The following is a 16896-nucleotide window of genomic DNA, read 5'->3' as shown; positions in this document are numbered from 1 at the left end:
AAAAGATAAAACAAAAAAGAAAAGCTAAATCGCAATGGCAACAATGCAAAACAAGACAAAATAAAAGGCAACTGAACGCACTGGCCAGGGAAGTCAAGAAAATGCTACAGGAATACCGTAACAGAAAGTTCAGCCAATATCTCGCAAACTTGTCACCAAACAAAGATTCGAAATACTCATTATGGAAGGTGACAAAACGACTAAAAAGACCAGTAGTACCGACACCAGCAATACGAAAACCGGACGGCTCTTGGGCAAGAAACTTCGCGGAACAGGCCTCAACATTTGCAGAATACCTACATTAAACTTTCCAACCAAACCCCACAACAATAGGTGTAACAGTGACAGCAAGAACAAGGACTACAGCTAGAACAACAACAACAAATGACAGCACCAATTACGAAAGCATACCAATACGCAGTTCCACACAAAAAGAAATACAGTAAAAGCTGGATACAGTAAAACCTGGATAAATGCAACCAAGATTGGGACCCAGTGGTTGCATTTATCCAAGCGAGGTGTCGAATCTCGGGTTACACGCGACGACTAGCCAAGCGTGAACGTAGAAAGGGACAGACAGTGGCAGAAAGAGAGAGGTCCGATGATGAAAGGAAAGAGCCGAAACGTATCGGTGTGACTAATACTAATTCAACTATAAAACTTTTTTATTTTTGACTTGTTTTTAATGAAACTTTTACCAGCGGATTGGTGACATTTTTCTTATTAAAATGATACCAAACACGATATAGTTTGAATTATAATTACTTGCTAAAATTGATGTTAAATGTTGGCGAAAAGCAACAGAGATCGAAATCAAAACCAGTCGCGGTGTTGGCTCTGGTTTCAAAGGTTTCATTTATCCAGGCAAGGTGGCGATTCAGGGCATTTAATGTTGCATTTATCGAAGCGAGGTGTCGATTCTGGGCATTTAATGTTGCATTTATCCAAGCGAGGTGTCGATTCTGGGCATTTAATGTTGTATTTATCCAAGCGTGGTGTCGATTCTGCGTCCGTACACATGTTTTGTATTCAGTCGACATGCCGATTCTGTGTCCGTACACATGTTTTGTATTCAGCTGACATGCCGATTCTGTGTCCGTACACATCTTTTGTATTCAGCCGACATCATTTATATTCAGTCGTGATGTCAATTCTATGTTGTTTATTCTATTACTATTGTTTATAAATATAATTCAAACTATATCATGTTTGGTGTCATTTTAATCAGAAAAATCTCACAAATGCGTTAGTAAAAGTTTCATTAAGAAAAAGTTAAAAATAAAACAAGTTTATCGTTCAATTAGTATTAGTCACACCGATATTACATTCGGATCATATTACACGGTTTTCTCGTCGAGCGGCTCGGTTCGTCTAGGGGGATCCCCGTAAGTGGAGGGGATAGCGATGTTGCACTTATCCAAGCATTCTTTCGTTGCATTTATCCAAGTTTTACTGTATATGCAACAAACATTGGGACCCAGACGTTGCATATATCCAGTCGAGGTGTCGATTCTGGGTATTTAATGTTCCATATATCCAGCCGAGGTGTCGATTCTGGGCATTTAAACGTTGCATATATCCAGTCTTGGTGTCGATTCTGCGTCCGTACAAATCGTTTGTACCGTGCCGCGATACCTATTCTACGTTCGTACAAATCGTTTGTACCGTGCCGCGATACCTATTCTCCGTTCATACACAATATGCGACGTGTTGCATGTTGTATGTTGCGTGTTTGATGTATCTTTGGTGTACGGCATGCCTTATACATATGTACAGTTTCATTATTATTTTAATAAATAAATGTAATTCAAATCATATCGTGTTTGGTACCATTTTAATCAGAAAAATCTCACAAATGTGTTAGTAAAAGTTTCATTAAGAAAAAGTTAAAAATAAAAAAGTTTTATCGTTCAATTAGTATTAGCCACACCGATATTACGGTCGGATCATATTACACGGTTTCCTCGCCGAGCGGGTCTGTTCGGCTTAGGGGGATCCCCACAAGTGGAGGGGATAGCGATGTTGCATATATCCAGCCAAACTTTTGTTGCATATATCCAGCTTTTACTGTAAAACGACATGTCGCATGTTGCATGTTGCGTGTTTGATGCATCTTTGGTGTACGGTCTGCCTAAATGATGTGTACGAACGTAGAATCGACACCTCGGCTGGATATATGCAACATTAAATGCCCATAATCGACACCTCGGCTGGATATATGCAACGTTTAAATGCTCAGAATCGACACCTCGGCTGGATATATGCAACGTTTGAAAGCAGAACTGACACCGCGGCTGGTTTTCATTTCCAACCCTCTTTTGCTTTTCGCCAAGCAAAAAAGTCAAAAATAAAAAAGTTTTATGATTGAATTAGTTTAGTCACACCGATAAATTTCGGCTCTTTCCTTTGATCATTGGACCTCTCTCTTTCCTCCACTGTTTGTCTCTTTCTACGTCCACGCTTGGCTGGTTGTCGCGTGTAACCCAAGATTCGACACCTCGGCTGGATATATGCAACGTCTGGACAAAGAGAAGGTATAACAAGAGGCGACACTCCCGACGGTACCTTTGATGTCGATGATTCGCTGTCCCTTTAAATGGGTTGTATCAACGAGCGGGAAGTTTGAATGAATTGGATGTAATACTTTCTTTTCATAACAATCTTTTATAACTAGAAATCTTTTTGCATCGTCATTTTTCTGTATATTATTAATCGAAGTATTTACATTAATTTTACATAATTGAAAAGTGGGAAAGTAAGAAATATAATAAAATGATAATATTAGAAAATATATTTGAACATAAATTACACAATTATACAATAGGATGAGGGAAGATTTCGGATAATATATTTGAAGACATTAAAATATTTACAAGTTTAATACAATATGAAGTCTCTTATCTTTTTTAATGCAAGTTTTAAAATCCCTATTACTATATTTAAGTGTATAATAAATTTTTAATCTAATAAATAACTTTAATAAATATTCTAGAGGAAAATTGTTACAATGATGAATAAAACCAGTCACATTTCTACATGAATGATACATATTTTTACCTACATGGGTGCGAAATAAAATAGAATTCCTGGTTTATGACGGTCTGAAATGCCATAAACTCTTGCTTTTTGGAGCATTCTGACAAAGAAGTTTCCACAAAATAGGGTATGTACGTAAAATCCACAGTACAAACTGGTCGCGCGTTCGCGACTGTTCACAGCCGAAAACGAATATTGCCGAATGGACCTTTAAATGGGTTGTACCACTTTGTCGCTCTCTACAAGTAGTTTCTCTCTCAGAGTGTCGCCTCTTATTATACCTATTCTTTGGTCTGGGTCCCAATCTCTGTTGCATATACATATCCAACTTTTACTGTACATATGTATACTTCTACTTCATTTATACAAATACCCAACAGCTATTAATAAAACCTATTTACTCGTTAAATAGTATACTAAATACATTTCAACCTTTTCGGAGGCGGCATAAAATTAAAAACTTTTCTTCTACTCGGAAGATCCTAGTTCAGGCGTCGGCAACCTATCAAATTGTTATTGGCAGCATCGTATATTCGGGTATTTTTAATTTTGCGCCGCCTCCGAAAAGGTTGAAATGTATTTAGTATACTATTTAACGAGTAAATAGGTTTTATTAATAGCTATTGGGTATTTGTATAAATGAAGTAGAAATTATTTCATATTTTTAAGTGCATTTCGAAGTCGGTTGTATTTTTTGTTAAAAATTATTTTATTATATTTCTTTGCGCTATTCAAAATTTGTCGTGGTATTTTTTACCATTTCAATAGAATGTACTCTACTCACTGCACGAGCAGTTATACGTATATGTACCTAGTTTATTAACAAATATAAAAATGTAAAAAGCTATGTAGTTGAAAGGGAGGATAACCACATGTTCAAAAATTATCGAATGATGTAACGATCCATTCTTCTTATTCCTATACATATTAAGGTTCAGATGGGGTGGATATATTAGCTGACTCACACAAGAGGATCAATACATCTGTCAAGGAAAACACTCTCCGTATACGACGCATGCTTTTTATCAGAATTCTGTTTACAACTATCAATCGTAAAAATCTAAAAATAAATCCACTTGATTAAATTTTTAATTAGTACCTATAATCTCTTGATACTATACATATGTAGATATTTTATCGCCAGACGAATAAACGCAGGGAAGAAATATTTCAAATAGATATAACATTTATTTGATTTTACAAATATCTATATGCAATATATATTTTTCAAGAGGAATTTGAAATGGTTGTTTCAAATAAATATTTCTTTGATTATACGTGGAATAAAATATTTAACCAAGTATTACTCTCATAATATTATACCTAATGCATTGTTTATTTTTGTATATGAATAAAATTGTCTTTGTCAGATTACTGTGGATATTTCTTGACATTTATCAGTTTTCTGTACACTTTTTAAATTACTTACTTGTATAATATTTAAAATGTAAATATAAAAGTATGAAAAGTTATTTCGAATAATTATTTCTAATACATCTTAAGAAAATTATTATTTCAATTAATAATACCAGTTTGTACATTTCAAATAAATATTTTCAATATTCTTGTATGTATAACCATAAAATAAAACAATTCTTCAAATATTAATTATCTCCTCTAAATAACAGTTTGAATTACTGTATTTTCAATACTTTTTGCTTGCAATTATACAGTTACTACACAGATGCTTTCCGTCTATCACCAAGGATACGCATGTATACATATACTACTGGTTGAGAACCGCTTATCTATCTGAATAATAATGATTGTAGCAATAGAGTTGCATTGTTGCACGCTTCACCCGCATGTGTCGAATACATAAATTCGTGTCGATTAGTTTGCTGAACCATAAGATTTTTAAATTTTTCAAATTAATTAAATTCATCAATTTTTGAAAGATGATGAGTTTAAAAGTACTTAATTTTTTACACCAGCTCAAAAACTTAAAATTACTTGAAGCACAGAGGTTATTCAGTTAATAAGGTCTCACTTATTTAGTTCAGTTTCAAAATATTTTTTTTTTATTTATTCTATATAATTGTACATCTCTAATAATTGAAATAAGAATAAAATTATATTTGTTCTCAAATTCCGTGCCTCAGAAAGTTAAGCAGAATTTATAACACAATAAGCAACCTTGAAATTAAAAAGTATCAAGTGACATTTTCCATTTTCAGTCAGCGTTTTCTATTTGATCTAATTTTTAAATGAATGTTCTGAAAAATAGATTTACAACGACTGAAATATTAGGAAAAGTGATCTTCAGAAAAAAAGTTTTGTCTGCCATTGCACGTGCCTCTTGAAACAAAGTAATTTTATTTTCTGGAGTTTTTTCATATGTTCACTAACACATTCGCCGTCGTACACGCGATATCGCGTGACTAGTCGGGTAATGTACTTGTTAATTGAGTACGCATCGTTGCATCTGAAAGTAGTATATAATTCTATAAACGTAGTACTTTTTGAACTATTCACCCTGTTCCTCTGGCATCTTTTTCTAATTGCACTGAGAAACAAGGCTATGCCTTGTAACAATTGTGTGGACCGTTCTGTATAATTTTCCATCAGGAACGCCCTGTGCTCGCACCCTTCATTCGCAGATATGCGAGCACCACTGCCCTCTTAGCTAGATAATCACTGAATGCAGGATGTTTCAGAACTCGCGTTGGTCCCGAGAAGGGATGGTAGCTGAGGTGATGCTGAACAACATTTTCCTTTGAGAAAATGAGAGCGCGCGCTCTACGCGTCCACTTATAAAAAAACTACCGTGTCTATTACCATAAGATTATGCCACTCTCGAAACCAAGCAAGTTTTGTCTGGCACATTTTTTTCTATCACTAATAGCAATCGAATTATTGAGGCGATGTTTGTTAAATGCCACACCCTCTATAAAGATGAACACTTGCATAGATTATTGAAACACAAAAGTAGCTATAACTTTGAAACAAGGTCAAGTAGGAGACATGTTTATATTAAATTTTGGTAATTATCTCATCTACCCCACCGATTTCGCCCATTTTTTAATATTTTGTTGGGACGATGATTCTAAGCAACTTTAAGCAATTCGGCTTTTGTTTTCGAGATATTTGCAAAATAAAGTTGCTACTATTACAGTGAATTCTACGTATACCTACACGTCCGTGGCGGTAATCAGCTGCTATCACATAAGCAATTAAACATTAGTAGAAGGGACAGTTAGTGGAATGCTATTAGCCGAATTACTATACAGGGTGATTTTGTTAATTGGGCCAGACTATAGTCAAGCGAAATTATCAGCTATGTAAACAAAATCTTTCATTACTTTTAAAAGATAAATTTATTAGCATAAAATGCCAGCAATTTCACTACGCGAAAAAGTTTCTCGTTACGGAGGCGACAAAACTACGGCTTTATTTACGAATTTCATTTTCATTTCGAAATTGTACATGAGAAAAGCCGTAATACATCGGCCAAAACTGATGGTAATTCGATGGCCAGTTGTAAAAAGAGTAAGCTGGGTAGGACAGGAATTCCCTATTCAAGTTCAAGCAGTATTCTGTTGACTGGAGAGGTAACATAGGGCATCGTATTGTTACGGATAAAAATGCTTTTACGTCGTTTCATTGCACGAATTGAAGTCTTCTTTCGAAAGGTCTTGATTAGATAATTAAAGTGCTGTTTTTTACTGTTCCATTGTGAAAGAGCTCGTAACAAAGTACCACCTTCTCATCTTAGCAGACACAGACGTGTAATTGAAGTCCATGGATGCTGTGCTTTATTGTAGATGTAGACAATTTCTTGCGTTTTGAATTATCGCGCCAGGTCCAGTTTTGGTTTTCTGTTTCGATTCACCGTAAGAAACATTAATAGTTGAAACGCTGTTTACCGTCATTCTCCGTTTACTAATCTCTGTATACAACTAATTGGGAATCGTATTTTAAATCACTTTTCATTGTATGACAAGCTGTTGTCGCAATTGTTTTCAGTGGCCTTTTTCTGTTTTTTTCCTGGCGATGGCAAAGTTTCATTTTCAAAGAAACTTTCGTTCGTAATTCTGCCGATCATTTAGATTGACAGACATGGATTTGTGGCTTGTCGATAGCATGCAAAAGTTCTCTTTTCGCTGCTTCCTCCTCACACTTCAGTACGATTTTTCTTGCCATAATGCGCGTTTCACTATGAATCAGCCACCCCTTCTTTCTTAATGTACTTAAACACTAAACTTAGCACTACATTCACACTGTTGGAGTCAACGCAGAAGAACATTCGTAACGCATTACCTTACGTTGAAGATCATCAGAAGTGATAGTAGCGTCTCTAGCGAAATAGCAGTGAAACTGTGATTCATATTTAGGAAGACTATAGCAACCGACGTATAGAGTTGTTTTTTTGAAATTGTAAAAAAGTAGATTTCGTCTACAAAAACGCATAAGCTCGTAAATTTGAACTAAGATGAACGTACAAAGAAACATGATGATCCGTGACGTAAGCATTTTGGGATATACTTCCGAAAGGCCCCATCACCCCAGGACAACCAAACTTCGGATTTATAGTAATTGAGGGACGAGAAATCGAATGAGACCATTTTCAGAACTGGCAAATAAACCGTTCTCGAGATATACAGGGTATTCTAAAAGTTCGGAAACCCCCTATTACCTCGATAAGAACGCATTTTCACGGAAAATGACTAACCTAACCTAGGTTAAGGTTAGGGTTAGGGTTAGGGTTAGGTTAGTCATTTTGCGTGGAAATGCGTTCTTATCAAGATAATAGGGGGTTTCCGCACTTTTAGAATACCCTGTATATCTCGAGAACGGTTTATTTGCCAGTTCTGAAAATGGTCTCATTCGATTTCTCACCCCTCAATTACTATAAATCCGAAGTTTGGTTGTCCGGGGGTGATGAGGCCTTTCGTAAGTTTCCCCTTAAAGGTATTTATTTATTAAATTTTATGTACCTTAATCTATTCAAGTTTAATGTTTTTCAATAGTACTTTATTATTATCTTTTGTTCATTTGTTTAACACTAGAACCACCGACGTTTAATACACACTTATGTTTCAGTTAAAAATAATGTAGAAAAGTAAATGTAATCGGGTTCTGTCGCCCTATGTATTATTTTATAGGCACGGTAGTGCCTTCGACAGTCATTTGTTTAATTGCGTACCGAATGTGGCGTGGCTTCCGGAATGCCGGAAAGGCAGTATTGTGGCGACCATTGTAAGCCTAACATTCATCAATAAATTGTATTTTTTATCCGAGTCTTACATAAATAAATAAAGCATGAAACAGAATTTAATATATGTATACATCCATTTTTTATCTCGATGATAGCCAATATTCATTTTAACAAAAATACCTCGATAAAATTTATAAATTAAAATAAGAAACTAGAAACCAGTCATTTTGACTGGTTTGGTAGTTCTAATGTTAAACTGCTACCCTATACAAAATGTCTCAAAAGTTATGTACAGCCAAAACATTTCAGACTGTGCATGAAGAAACGGATAGACTTTACCATTTTGCAATTTGCGATTTCGTTTTTCGAATATAAATTTGAAGTTAAAAATTAAGCTATCACGTATTCACTGATACTAGCACTTTGTCCAGCTCTTAAGACGTTCCTGGAGGAAGCTGTAATGGTTGAGCTATAGATCCTTAACTCTCCGTATAATTCTTAAACTATTATCGTACGATTAATGTAAGATTTTACACCCAACCGCTGTAAGTAACGGTTAGTCGATGCATTTCACCGAAACTTTGAGCATTGAGCGAGGCGTGATATGTATGATGTCACCCGGATTCGGGTTTAAGTATTTTGGCATCTTATGATGTTACCCGGGCTAAATGTGTTAAATATCGATAAGACCAGTGTCAACGGCCTTTTTGAGCTGACAGTGAGAACCTATGTATGCATGTTCGTCTCTACATGCACTTCCCTGTGAATATTAAATTAGGACATTTAAATCTCAAGGTAATTATGCAGTGTAGGGGACCCAGCTCCGACGACCTTGACATTGACATATGTTGTCAAGAACATGAGTCTGAGTAACTTTTCCTTACAATTTAATCGGAATCTTTTATAAATTCTGAAATATTTAAAGTTAAAGTTGATTCAAAACAAAAATTTGAGATCCAGGCTCAATGAAGTCGCCCTGAGTAACTTTTCTTTATAACTTAATCGTCGTTCATTGTTTGTTAAAAAGTTATTTGTTATAAGAAAAAAAGTTTACCCTCGACATATATGCATGATATACATATAATTGCAATTTGCAAAATTGTGTTCAAATTATACCCATTAACAAGTAGTGTAATTAATGGAAGGGAATGAATAGAGAGTTGATAACTCAAAAAAATCTAACCTAATCTAACCCAAACCCAATTTGCTTTAAATTCGTAGTTGCAATGTGATCGCAAAGCATTGTACATGCAGACAGTGGCTTTGGGTTAGGTTAGGTTAGATTTTTGAGTGGAGCCCTCTACTAGATGAAAACAGTACGTCTGCAACTGGAGAATAAATACAATTTTTGTTTCTTGTATCTATTAACTTTTTCTATAATACCACATTATAATTGTAAAGATCTCGTTTCACATTCAAATCAGGGTCCTCGCTTATTGCGTGAAATTACAAATCCATGTAAATAATGCTTCATTTGTTTATATGCTTAATAATGCTTAATAATAAAAATAATGCTTAAACTTCATTTGTTGATAACTTTTTCATAAACAATGACCCCCGATTAATTTATAAAGAAAAATTACTCAGGGTCATGTTGTTGACAACATATATCAAGGTCGTCGGAGCTGGGTCCTGTATATTGCATAATTACCAATTTCAATTGCTTATATTTATGTCAAAAACGAAGTTACAAATTTCAAAATTGTAAAGGAATTTTGTATTTGTTTTCGCGTAGAGAATCTACAGTTTTCGGGTTGTACATTATTTTTGGAACACCTTATATTTATCAAACTATTGTTTTAGAGGTGTTTCCCTTCGTTGAACACGCTTGTCACGTCGGACCAGAAGAATGTAAAGTACGGGCCAAAGACTGTGCTGAGTACACAAGGCTACGGGAATGTTGCTGTCATTCCTATTTAGCTTCTACTTGTAAGTAGTATTTTCCTATTTTTTTTATCGACACTGCTTTGAATGGGATATAAACAAAATTAACCCTATATACTATAATTGGAATAAATGTAAAGCCTATGAGATTGCAAAATATTTATTATTTTTCTTGTGAAATTCTGAAAAAATTGTCCGTAATGATATAAATTACCAAACTGCAAATTTTGAAATATCATTGCATTGAAAGGGTATCAATAGATAATTCCAATTAAAAAGAATTACTTATAATTAGTTGGTAACATAATACTTGTGTTTTTGATTAATTCATGTTGCTTTTTCTACCATTTCCGAACAGTCTAAAAAAAGTTATTTAAATAAAACAATGAAAATTCACAGTGACACAGGGTTCATAATTAGTTATTTAATGTAAAACGCAACGTAATTTTGTACACATATGTCTTTATATACAAAGTGTCTGGTTTTACTGCACCACTTAAATTATTTTCTCTGCTGTTGAAAAAACAAAAACAAACTAACAGGAGTTTATATGGTTTTAGGGTGTATGCATATCTGGCAGTAATAAAAATAAACCCCAATGACGTCGCAATGACTTATGATCTTAAAATGACCACTACAATGTCGCATTATAAAAACGAACCCAGTGACCTTAAAATCACATTCAAAATAATCTCAAAACCATTTTTTTAATCCTCGCCAAATGCATCCCTTCAAATTATATAAACTTCTCCCAGTTTTTTTCTTATTTTCGATAGCAGTGAAAATAATTTAAATATTCAACTTAAACAAGACACCCTGTATATACCGTCTGTCCAAGTTTTGATATGACTACTTCCTTGCGTGTGCGCTGCCTAATGATAAACAAAGAATTTGCAAAGGCAAATTAGCTGGCAACGTTTGATAAAAATTTCAGTTGTCTGTATTGATTTAACTAGCAACATGGATCTAGGAATATAGGGACCAAGCATTAATCACCTCGTATTAAAATAACTTGAGATCATTTTAATTTATATTTTGTATTCATTTGGCTGAGCTTAGCAAGTACACGTATCTGCTACAAATGTGTAGATAAATGCAGTTGTACATTTGCATGCAACGTAGGTTTCCTTCCGTTAAGAGAAAGTGTAGAGGGAGAAACTCCTACCACTAACTAAAGCCAATGTAAGAGTGAGTTAAATGAACGGAGCAATGCTCTTTTCTCTTCACGGTAACTATACCATGGTATATGACTACACATACTCCATAGCATGCAGTATTTTTGCAGATCCTACACCATGCTACAGTCATATAATTACCGCTGCATGTATCATAAATGACCATGATATACGACGATAACGTGGTATAGTACCGATAACATACAGGGTGTCCAAAACAATTGGGACCAAACTTAAATTACATATTACTCAGGTCAAATAGATGAAAAAAGTTCATATAAGCTTATGTCCGAAAATGCTTTATTGAAAAGATACATGCTTTTAAAGATATTTATGGTTTATTGTGGCAGTTATAAGAGATGTTTGAAAATTCCTCCCTCTGCAAGAATGCACGCTTCTATTCGTCAAATAAGTGATTGCCGAACTCTTTCAAATATTCAAAATGTATTGGAAATAATAGTAAATGCATTTTTTATCGTATTTTTATAGATCAACTCTTTTGCGTGACCCCATAAATATAAATCCAGAGGTGTTAGGTCAGATAACCTAGGAGGCCAACTGACGATGAGTGGTAAAATCGTAAAGGGAATATGTTTTGTACACTGACATACGCTGAGTTGCATTGAACTTGTCGCAGTGAAGTTGGCCACGCATTCACTCACCGACGCGGCGTGAATGCGTTAGTGAATTTGTAGCCAACTTCACTGCGACAAGTTCAATTCAACTCAGTGTACAACTAAATGTTTTTTAGACGAGAGAACGACTGATAGAGATCTAGAGGCAGTAGGTCGGGACATGTAAACCATAATTGTCATTGACAATTATAATACGTGTACGATTTTGTACAACGAATTGTAACACTTTGGCCCGTAAATCTATGAATGCTTATATCTTCCCAATAAAGCATTTTCGGACATAAGTATACGTGAACTTTTTTCATCGATTTGACCTCAATAATACGTAGTATAAGTTTGGTCCTAATCTTTTTAGACACCCTATACATATGACCATACCATACTATAAATTAAATACAGGGTGTCTCATAACTTTTGTAACACTTGGAAATGGAGGGTTGCTGGAGTGATTCTTTACCAAAATGTTGATTGAAGCTTTGTTTTTGAATTATTAACGAAAAACACTGACCAATGAGAGCGCGCGCTTAACTACAAGAGCGTTGGCTCTCAACCGCGCTCGGTCGTGGTCGTGAACAAACGCATTGGCCCAGGCACGTTATTCATGAATAATCCACGCTGTGCCAATGCGTTTGTTCACGATCACAACCAAGCGCTTTGAGTGCGCGATCTACGCGCCCTACGAAACAAAATACAACAAAATGAGACACAGTGATATTCGATATCCCTGTCTTACTTTGTCGCATTTAGTTTCGTTCGCGTATTTCATCACGTAGCGGACCTATTAGAAAAGAATTGGGCGGTGCTAATGCACGATTCCCCTTACCCCTGTGACTTTTTAGCTTGTAGGAGCTGTGCCTTTTTCTGGTGCGCGGACAGTACTTACTTACTTATACTTGATGTCACAAGAGTCCATAACTAAGACGCGCAGGTTGGAAGATGGTGGGGGAACGCCGCGAGCTCTCCGCCAATCGCTGTCCACTTCGTCTGGGAATATCGCCAATCAGAGCGACGATGCGCAGAAAAGAACGAAAACTGGTCTTTTCGCAGTTATGGACTCTTGTGACATCAAGTATACATACTGTGCAAAGATGAGAAGCAACCCCCCCTTTCCGGCTGTTACAGGAGTTATGAGACACATTGGAGCCATACGACTTATTATGATTAAATTGACAATTTTATATATTTCTATTTTAAATAAAATTCTATGGTAATTCTCCAATTAATAATTAAATTTTCTTTTGCAGGGAAATCTTTAGCAAATGACGCAGGACGAAACATAAGTACGAAGTTCCTGATGATATTAACAGTACTCAGGTTGTTCCTATAGCAGATGTTATCATTAGCATTTGATAGCGGGTGTTTTTACATAAAACATAAATTATTTTTCCATGGACTTATAAAGAATATACAAAATTAATGAATATTTATACAATCTTCAGTGACAACGAAATCAAATTGTGAAATAACTTAATGAATTAGTCTTTGCAATTTTATATCTACCTACAAAAGAAAAATGACAATTATATCGAAAAATAAGGAATACCGAAAACCACATTTTGTACTGCAACAGATAAATGTACCAAAGCGAATATAAATTATGCAGAATATACTTTTCCAAAATTTTCCTTCGTTAGTACACAGTATAAACACATTACAAACTAGTATGTGGTAGGATGTTATTTAAATATTATTATTGTCAGTGTAATTTGGGATTATTTTATCTATATGATGGTAACTTTAGTTCATAGTCGAAATTAGATTGATTTTTAAGCGAAAAGGTAAGTAATAATACCAATTGTCCATACCGATCAGCTATTTATAGCTCATGCTTCCATCTATGATTAAAATAACTTTTTAATTAATAAACAAACACCAGTTTCAAGTTTTATGATATACGACTGAACCTCGAAGTTTGTAACTTTTTATAAGTCCATCTGTTCATACTCGTATGTGTAAACAAGAGATAATTATCTTTGAAAATTAAAGTTATTTTTATTTTATACTAACTGCTGTTAACCTTTTAATGTCTTGAAGTAACATAGCCTCAAGATATTGGGTAACATTAGTTTAAGTATAATTCTTTACTATATAATTTACTGTTCTCTAGTTATACAAGGTGTCCCAGAAAGAGTGAGAATCCCGTGGAGAGATGATTGGTATGGTGATTGTGAACAACTTCTTTTCTTTGCCAAAATGTTGGTTAAGGCTTCATTTTTAAATTATTAACGAAAACCACTGTCTAACTAGACCGCGCATACAGCGTGGGCTAAACTGCGAGAGTGTTGACTACTGATTACGTTCGAACGGTGGTCATGAACAAGTACGGCGATACTATATCGGTAAAATCTGTAGCTTCGTTTTCAATAGGTACCATTTTCTAATATCCAAGTTAGCGTCCGGCCTAAGAGACACATGTAACGACAAGAATTTATAGTTTTAAAGTACTAAACAGATCAGCATCTTTCAGTTTTCGCGTCTCCGTCCAGAACCTGCACAGCTATCAGCTGTTCGAAAGTGAAACACGCGCTTCGGTAGTTGATATTCCAATTTTCAATTGCTTATATCTCAAAAACGAAGCTGCAAGCTATGTCGACACATGCTGTTGTCGCGTTTGTTCATGAGCACGATTCGAAAGTAATCAGTACCCAAAACTCTCTCGATTCAGACAGCGTTCTAATTGGACAGTGCTTTTTGCCAATAACTTAAAAATGAAGCCTTAACCAACATTTTGACAAAGGAAAAAGGTGTTTAGAATCACCTCAGCAACCAGCCGTCTAAGGGATTATCACTCTTTCTGGGACACGCTGTATACTTGTACATACATATAGTGAATTGTATAAATTTTATTAATTTTAAACAAAATGTATTTAAATTAATAGACTATTGATTTTACAGTAATATTAATCTAAGGATTCATTCATATCAGTAAAATATCACATTAGGACTAAAATTCTTTTAAATCATGGGAACTTTGTTCTAAACTTTCGATAACTGTTTTGTGATCTTGGCAAATTTACAAAAAACGCGCACGACCCATTGAAATATCGTATATCCTTCATTCATCCTAAATACAAAAAGAAATATTATATAGCTAGTGAAATATTAAATTAAATTAACAACAAATTGAAGAAATAATATGTTTTGAGCCAAAGTTATTCCTACTCACGGTATATTATTATCTATTTTTAGTTTCATTGTTATTGTGAAGAGTTAAATGTATCTACAAAAAACCGGTCTTTATGTGTAATCTGAACACAAAGTGTGTGGGCAAATGACGTTCACTTCAAAGTTATATGTACTTTATTTCCATAAATGACATTTTATTAATCTGATCCTAACATAATCTAATCTAGTCCTAACCTCACCTATAGTATTTTTCACGAGAGAGTACGAGTGTTCCGCGCAGCTCGACTGAGCTCAGAAAGTTCCCCCACCACTAGCGCTACCCCACCATGATTTACTTCCAATGCGATCCGCCATATACACGGTGGACAAAATGTACTAATATAGGAACGGCTTATTATATGTAGAACAGAGGTAGTGAATAATTCACAAATTTCTGATCACCCGATATACAGCCTGTCTAACGTGGCTCACGCATACAGCCGTACGGCGCTTGCGCGTTACCTTGGTAGCGGAGCGTGGCAGAACCAATCAGAGCCAACATGCGCAGACGAGACCAAAGTTCGTTCATCCATACTAGTACTCTCTCGTGAAAAATTCTAGTATACCAGTCTACTGATCCTCATGCAGTTTTATATGCCAACTCAACCCTTGATAGCTTACAAGCCACAAAAAATCGGACACCGTCATAGGAAAAGTTAATTAGAGTAAGAATTATGTGTATATAAATAATTTCGTCTTATAACCTACGCAGTATAAATGAATACTGACATTACTGAGATTGTGACTGCATTATTGAATGGAATCTATAAATTTTAATTTACTATTATATTAACATTCGTATCTAATTTACTGTGAATCAATTTATTCTATAATTTTGTATAAAATTTTGTATAGCTTCAATTTTTATGTTCATTTTCCCCTGAAATTTTGTCCCTGCTCTTTGGAAAATATAATTGTGTTAACCATATGTGTTTAAATGTAGAAGAAAGGCAGGAAGAAATGTAAAGACAGACCTCTAATTTATTTTTTGTTATATAACTCTCTTAATGTAACCGTTAAAGTCGATTACTCAGTATACAAAAAATTCTTTTATTAGTTACCTAAAAGTTAGTTTTGTCTGAATTCATGTAAAAAATTGCAGTAAAAAGTATTTGTAAAACTAACGCACTATTCACTACTGCTCAATACATACCAACAATCCGATTTCACTCATTGCTAGTCTGCAGCACTTCATTAAAAAAAAGTAGTCTAATATAGGTGATGGCGACCAACTTTGGTACTTTTCTCTAGTAATTCTTTTTGTAACTGTTAACTTTTCTAATAGCTCTTTCGCTATCTTCAAAACTCATCGTCAGTTTTGTCTGCTATACATAATTCGTTGTAAACTGCTATTTTTCTATATATACAAATAAATGTAATATATGTATTCAAGGTGAACCAATAAAAATTAACGATTTAAGGGAATTATGTAGCATTAGAAGGGGTGCATCAAATGAATACACTCAGACTATTTTTATATCTTATTTTTTTTCTGAAATTTCAAGATGGATATTAGTATTGAGGTGAAATTAAAATTTCAGAAAATATAAGATGTATAAAAATCTAGATACCCTTTCCTATGCTACATAATTCATTCATATGGTTTTTTGGAAGAAACACGAGATAACAAACCAGTTTTTGGTCTATATATGCTTGTATATTTTTTCTTTGTAACATTCATTGTATCTGATACTTTCTAAATTTCTCTCATTAACCTTTAGAGGACTAGCAAATACCCTTTTGGGGCTTTTTATGTAGAAGTCCTTAAATTCTGTACACTATATACATACATTTTTTTTTAAATGAAAGCTATTATTTTTGTTACATTTTTGAAAATGTATTA

General features: G+C 34.5%; 1 protein-coding gene across 6 annotated transcripts in view; it reads left to right on the top strand.

Moving 5' to 3' along the window:
• The window catches only part of LOC117601670 (cytochrome P450 4V2), a 92662-nt gene that overhangs the window by 22202 nt on the left and 53564 nt on the right, over positions 1–16896 (top strand). Inside the window, exon 1 of one of the 6 annotated variants that reach the window (XM_076688894.1) lies at positions 14781–15718. The exons of the other annotated variants lie outside the window; for them this stretch is intronic. The gene's annotated coding sequence lies outside the window, so the exon portion shown is untranslated. Of the gene's footprint in view, positions 1–14780; positions 15719–16896 lie in introns of those variants that run through there. 6 annotated transcript variants of the gene reach the window in all.

This window comes from Osmia lignaria, chromosome 6 (assembly GCF_051020975.1).
Source record: "Osmia lignaria lignaria isolate PbOS001 chromosome 6, iyOsmLign1, whole genome shotgun sequence".
Classification (NCBI taxonomy): Eukaryota; Metazoa; Arthropoda; class Insecta; order Hymenoptera; family Megachilidae; genus Osmia; species Osmia lignaria.
Note: the sequence above shows the minus strand (reverse complement) of the source record. Positions and strands in the feature narration are given on the sequence as shown.